Raw genomic sequence first — 7,545 nt, 5'->3', positions numbered from 1 at the left:
TATAGAGCTCCAAGGAGATTATGTTGAAAAATAAAAAAAAAGTTACCCAAAAAAAATTGTTTTTATACTTCATTCTAAGGACTTATTGAACTACCCTCGTATAAAGTAATAAATGGCGGAAGATACAACATTCGAAGCAAAAGTAGCGTATTTTGTATGCGTTCTGTTTCTGAAACTATTCGTTAAGACTATTTTGTTCGTGATTTTACATCACATACATGTAGATCACTTGGTCAATACCCACATTCTCCAACATTCACTTTATTTGTTTATTTTCACAATGTTAATATTTTAGAGAATACTTTTCATAGACACCCAAAAAATCTGTGCCTGCACGGTAAAAAAAATTGAGCTGTGACAGGGATATTATTCCTTATTATAGCCAAACATTAGGCTGAAAACGAACGAAGGAATTTAGAAAGATCCCTAAATCAGCGAAAATGAATATCCTTGACCATTTTCCATATACCAGGGATATCGTATAGTCAAACCCCTAATAAGTATAGCTATAATGGGGATATTAAGAATAGGTGCCTGAAGCAATTGTCGGAAGAGCGCCGGTGCATTATGGGAGCAGCGAAATAAAATAGCGACGGTCTAATCGGGAGCAGTGACAGTTGAGATTTACTTTGGACAATTAAACGCTTTTTACCACTTAAAATGTGCGCGATTGTTAATATTAAATGGAATTTATGATGCAGTAAAAATAATTTTCATTTGTTTCGATTGTAGGCGATAACTATATTGAAATATCAAGAAACGCGATAAAAACAACAAACTTGACCTTCAAATGCATTACACGGATTTCAGGGAAATTCATTTTCGCGATACCAGACGAAAAATTGGCTACTGTAAGTTAATATATTTCTATAACAACTCTATTCACTCGTTCGCCTCAAGAATTTTTTTTCCGTGTGGTATGGAAATATTCCTGTAGCACTGATGTTTAGATAGATAACACGCAATTTCTGATCATGACACAGCTGAATTCACGGTTTACTATAATTGTTTATGCTTATATAAATGAAAATACAATTAACAAATCGCGATTATTCGAGAATTAGAAATTTTCGCCAAAGCGTCAATGGATACATCCAGCAAAATGACATGAGACAAAAGACAGACTTCTGGAAATCGACAAAAGATCGCGACACTTCTATTACCAGAAATATTAACCAGAAGAGTTTTAACCTGAAAAAACCAACCAGAGTTCATTAACTAGAATTTTCTAGTAATATTAACCATAATTTCGAATTAAAATAAATAGAAATTTTTTAACCAGGCGCGTCTAGTAACTTTAACTAGAACTTTTTTTAGTGTAAGTAATCGAATTGCGATCCCAGGTTATCCACATGTACTTCCAAATAATACATTTGTAACAGGGTCCGGACCGTACATTTCATTCCATTTCATTGTTGGTAGAAAAATTCTTTTTTACTAAAATTTAATCTGCTATCTTTAGATTTGAATGAAATTAAATAATATCTGAAGTTACATTAATCACTGGATCAACATTTTGTTTATTTTACTGGCAGCAACGAAATGAAGCAAAAGCTCGGTATCTCGTGTAATTCACCTGTGATTCGAGAAAATTCACTTGCAATCTATGATAATATCCTTGCAATGCAGAGCTATCCACTTGTAATACTAGAGAATACACTTGTAATCCGAAATAATAAAAAAGTACTTCAGATTCATACGGGGTAATCCAACTCCGCTGGACTGCATTTTTAAGAGTTGTTTCCCTCTCGCCTAGGCTTGAAGGAACCTAATCTATTTATCTCTCTTAACCATACTTAAGGACTAGGGCGGAGTGAAAATGCTAAATATGTAGTTGAATCGTTTAAGCTGGCGGAAAAAATTGTGCAGGGTGGTATACGAAAAAATTAATAAAAATATGTTGAAATCTGTTAATATCTTGTTCTCTTTTTTATTTGAAAATCCAAATTTTTGAAAATTCCCAAAAACTTCCATATTGCCTTGAAAATTATGAAAAATTTTTTATATGTTTCTATAGTTTTTTTCCAGGCAACAATAATCAAAAAATAAAAATAAGAAAAAAAGAGTTATACTCAATTTACGAGTTTTTTGAAAATAGCAAAAAGAAGTTTTGTTGGGCTGAGCCCTATGCTCGAATCGAAGAAACATGCTATAATTTTGGTCTATTAGGAAAAAATGTTTCTCAGAGGGGATAGTGGGTACATACTTACTAATTTTATTCTGTTTTTCAGCGAAAAACTATAAAAGAGCTCTGGGAAGAGGTTTCACATTTACTGGGGTTGGGGGGTAACCCAAAAAAAACATTTAATAAATAATATGTCTCCCTCCCTAAGCAAGCCTGAAAACTGTTCCTTGAGCTCTTTACTTTTTTTTTCGCTGGTAACACGGGATAACATTGATAAGCGTGCCTCCCCCACTCGCTCACCGATATGGAGGGGGGGCATACTATGTCTTTCAAATGGTTTTATGGTTTTATGTACAAAAAATCGCTTAAAAATAAGTAAAACGGACGATATTTAAGGTAGTTTAACAAAAAGTGTAAATTGATCTAAAATTTGTTTCTTGAATTTATAATTTTTTATTATTATTCAGTAGCAAAAACTGTACATTTAACAAATTCCACATCATTTTCCAAGCAATAGAAATATTTTTTTAAATTTTCAAATATTTGAATGTTAACATGATAAAAGAGAACAGAAGATATTAACTGATTTCAATTTTTTGTACTTTTTTGGATTTTAAACCACATATTTAATTATTTGTTTTCTTAGCTCACGCGATTCAACTAATTTAGGCATTTTGACATCGTCCAACTGTAAATATCAATATTCTCAACAAAAATTAATTCTTGTGTCAGTGTATGCTAATTTAAGAAAGTGCGACATTAACCGTCTGCGATGGTGTATTTTTAACAGCATCCTTTTTTTTTTTAAAAAAAAGGAATAGTAGTCTTGAGACTTCGGCTATGTTGTTGGCGTAGGTCGGGTATACAGTTATGAACTGAGAAGGCTTGCGTAGGCGTTTCGTATCTTTTTCCAGACACAGAGAGACGAGAGTGAGACAGAGGCGCAAAAGAAAAAGAGATCACTGATACACAGAAGACACAGAAGATAAACTTTACATCGATTTCCGATGAAAGATTCGCCGCAACAAAAATTAACTTTACAGGATAAACTTTAACCAAATATCGGTTAAACTTTCTTTTGTTTTTTCATGACAACACATGTGTTTTGAAAACGCGAAGTTGTCTGAATAAAACGTTATTCCTCTAAAAAATTTCTAGCAACAAATTTTATCATTACTTTATTCTGTGTACGGCACTTAACATACTCTCGTTGAAGGCTACATTTTAAAAGAATGACAATAACATTTTCATGGACCCGTTATCATCAATTTCAAAAACGTTGTTTATTTTAAGATTTTATTCAAAACTCTTTTTTATAAATCATAATTACGGGAGTGATCAATCACGGACTTTTTGAAGTATTGAAAATGTATGGTATATGATACAATCCCATACTTTAAGTATATTGAAGAAGTATAGATAAAGTATAGCTTAAGTATATCTCAAGTATAGCTGAAGTATCAATGAAGTATGTATGAACTATGGGATATACTTAGGTATACATAAATTATAGCCCATACTTCATATATACTTAAATATGGTTAAAGTATTGAGCATGGATCGGCACTCATTTGTTTTGAAAGATACATAGCAAGAGGATAAAAATAATGGATCATCAATAACAGCTCGTCCGATAACATAAAAAGTTAGTGATTCTAGAGATTTTAGAGTGATTAGAGAGATTTTCAGAGTGTATTAACGATTGTTCGCGAGTGCAACGCAAAAGTGCGTTACTAGAATTTGGAAGGCCCACAGAAATTGGATCAATTTTTCCTCACAAAATACACTTCGGAATTAAAAATAATCTTCCGTCTTTTTCGGCGTTATGAGAAATCATTACATCACGAAGACCGATAATGAAAAATCTATATTCATCTTATATAGAGGTAAGAGATCCAGAATCATTGATTTCTCACCATATAATGTTATTATCATATAAAGTTACAAACATTTAGTGAAATTTTTATGTAGATGAAGTATTTAATCATAAATTATTTATAATATTAATTCGTCCTAAAAGCTGCTAACAATATTTTTTATGATATGAAAAGAATGATTCTGGATCTCTAATTTATACTTATTTCAGATGTCTCATTATATCATATCATCAAGAATAGAGCTACATATACTATCATCATACTTCACTGAAAGAAATAATTCGACGATACACGCATAATTCTGGTTAATCCAACCATAATGTATTGCTCGCTCAGCTACAGCGATACGGTCTGCGTATTTTACCTATACCATAAATATTGAAGCAATATTACTTCTTCAGTCATATGTTCTAATAGATATTTCTAAACATAAGATGGCTGCGTCAGACAGAATTTGGTTGGGGTAAATCAACCATACGCATGGCTCTCAGATGAACCTCCCATAATTTCGTTCAAAATTATTTTTTAAAGATACACGAAATATAATAATAAATAATAATAAAATATAATAATTTTAGAAATCTTACAAATTATGAATGAATATTTTATTTAATTAAAGAAGATTTTAAATAAATTCGAAAATATTTTAAGAAATTAATCGATTTTAAATGATTTCTAAAAATTTACGAAGATTTTAAGAGATTTAACAGACTTTAAAGAATTCAAGAACATTATTTATATTTAAAAATTACTTTAAAATCTTAAAACTCATTTAAATTGTACTGAAATTCCTTTAAAATTCTCAAAAATTACTTAAAATCTCTTAAATTCTTTTAAAATATCTGGAACTCTTTTAAATATTATGAAATCTTTTGAAATTCAATTATAAACTTTAAAAAATTTTAAATCAAATAAGTCCTGAAAATCTGTTTTAATACTTAAACATATTTTTAAATTACATGAAGATCCTTAAACTTTTTTGAATTTTTTAAAAATCATTTAAAATGCTTTATAATATTTTAAATTGAAATCAGGCGTAAAATAACGAAATTACCTAAAAATCCTGACTTATTGTATACATAAAATTCAAATATTATTCTGAAGATACAAAAATGAAAGGCAAATAAATGTTAAATACATAATTTATTTAGAAATCGTTTAATAGAATATTTAATAAATCTTAATCGTATACAAATTTTGCAGTTAGGTATTCAAAAGCTTTATCACTAACCTCATTTGCTGCAAAACAAGTCTGAAGACGGCGACTAACGCCGAGTCGACGCGCTTACCGGCTCATCAATCTCGCATAACATGCGCGGTACAATACATCGATTGGTATGCCCGAACAATACCTGCTGACAATTTTTTCGATATGTAGAATAGTTTTTAAAATTTGACCATTTATAACTTTTATGAATTTTCATTCATCACACTCAATACTTAAAATTTTTAAACTATTCAAGATATCATAAATTAAAATTTTTAAATACAAATTATAATTTCAAAAAGGAATGAGGTACGAAAAAGTGATGATCACGAGGATATAAGGTTTTGGGAATATAAAGAATTTATTTTACTGAACAATTTTTTTCATTTCTTACAAATAATAAATTTCCTCATTAATCAATTAAACCCAGTTTTTCTTACTAAATACGTGGAAAACAATATTTTCAGCCCACTCAACAGAAGAAAAAGCTAAAAATTGAGTAGGAAAACCCCTAACATGACAAAAACCACTAAAATGGCAGCACTCAGGTTTATATCAGGGGCGTCAACTTCGATTCGTGATAATTACATTTCTAATTTCCTACTTCAATGAAATCTTATTTTATTTTGCAGTTTTACAAACTAATATTTATTAATGAATACAAAACGACAACGAGGACTGTAAGCAATTTAAAAATTCAACAGTTTTTTCCAAATTAGAAAATTGGTGAATATCTTCGAAGTGCTCCGTACTTGCAGACGATCCTGGAAGATCGTCGAGGCGATGAAAGATACTGCATGACTAACGGTTTACCAAACTGTCGAATGAACTAACATAAGAAAAATGAAAAGCTCGCTTACAGTGGCAAAACTTTCATAAAGTAGGCAGGAGATTATAACATAACCAAAATTAATTTTTCTCTATAATTCATTTAAAACTTCACCAAACCTTTAAGTGAACAATACATTTTTTACCTAGAAAGAATAACCGAAATTTATCATTCTGTAACCAAATTTGAGGGAATTATTGTCATTGCATAATTTAAAGTTTGCTTGACTTTACATTTGCAAACATTACTTAACAAGCATGAAACTTTATCCAATTTTTCCTGAATGTGTGACAGAATAGTTTTCAATAATTACACCACGTGCATTAATGATTACTTTTGAAAATCTTTACTGTACATTTGGACAATTTAATCTGCATTATTAGAGTTTACCGAACTGACATTTATTCTTTAACATTTCGCAAGACACAAATTATTACAATAATTTCAAACATTCTCCTTTTGGTCCATATATTATATATTAAACTAAACTGAGTAAGCTAAACTAAATTAATGTTTCCAAATTAGAATTAAAAAGTTTGAAGAATTCTAGGTTTAACTTCATTTCAAACCATTAAGGCAGAAAAAATGTGTTTTGTTCAATCAATTTGTTTTTGTTAGATATTTAAATTGAATTCATTGATCTTTTTTCAATAAAATTCTTTTTCTTTTTAATCAGTGAAAACCAGCCCCATGCATCGCCCCACTTTTCTCTTTTCTTCCGATCCGGAGGGGAATTGTCGGTTAAACTAATCCAACAGATGGCGCCACAAAAAGTAGGTCTGTCTTTTTCATTGAATTGCATTAAGAAAAAGCAAAAATAATTAAAAACTTGATGCTGTTTACAAATATACAGAAAAAAAGATATAAAAAAATAAGTCTAAATATTACTAATTATCTAAAAAAAGAAAAAGTCATAAAAATATGTAGTTTAATATGAATAAAATTTAATTTTGAGATACATTTTGAAAGCAGTTCGAACTTTATATTTTTGTGATTTATTTTGCTCATATTATTGATTTTATTATTTGTTAAAGTTAAAAAAATTATTTTTTGTTTAAAATATTAATGTAGCAAAGGAAAAAATTAATAATATTAAAGACCTCAATGACAAAAATGGTTGAGACCTTAATTTCTTATAATTTCGTATCTCTGCTCAAAGCGTGCCTGCGTTGAGTCTTTTAAGATTAATTTTACTACCATCGAACTCTAGACTTTCATTTTTTTTATTCGCGACTTTTTATTGCTCTCTAGGTGAAGTTCTCGAAAATATCGAGGACCGAGTCCTAATCCCTGAAAAATGATAGGTATGCGCACCCTCACACAAGGCCCTTCAGGCTCGCCTCACTTAGTTAGATTTTAACGCACAATAAATCTCTTCTTTTGCACAATACCAAATTGTCTCCGAAAATCTTCTCTTCTTTTCTGCATTTTCATATTTTAACACGCCTTCAGGTCCTGGGCATTCGCCCTCACTCTTAAAATTAGTAAATCTCCCTCCTACTCTCAA

The 7,545-nt window shown here is 30.0% G+C and overlaps 1 protein-coding gene across 3 annotated transcripts in view; it reads right to left on the bottom strand.

The window, feature by feature from the left end:
• The window catches only part of LOC117168869 (glycogen-binding subunit 76A), a 158,061-nt gene that overhangs the window by 79,893 nt on the left and 70,623 nt on the right, over window positions 1-7,545 (bottom strand). The window contains exon 2 of one of the 3 annotated variants that reach the window (XM_033354753.1): window positions 5,234-5,357. The exons of 1 other annotated variant lie outside the window; for it this stretch is intronic. The gene's annotated coding sequence lies outside the window, so the exon portion shown is untranslated. The remainder of the gene's footprint in view (window positions 1-5,233; window positions 5,358-7,545) is intronic. One more of the 3 variants, XM_033354752.1, reaches the window with a different exon arrangement.

The sequence above is a fragment of the Belonocnema kinseyi genome, chromosome 3, assembly GCF_010883055.1.
Source record: "Belonocnema kinseyi isolate 2016_QV_RU_SX_M_011 chromosome 3, B_treatae_v1, whole genome shotgun sequence".
NCBI classification, from domain to species: Eukaryota; Metazoa; Arthropoda; class Insecta; order Hymenoptera; family Cynipidae; genus Belonocnema; species Belonocnema kinseyi.
Note: the sequence above shows the minus strand (reverse complement) of the source record. Positions and strands in the feature narration are given on the sequence as shown.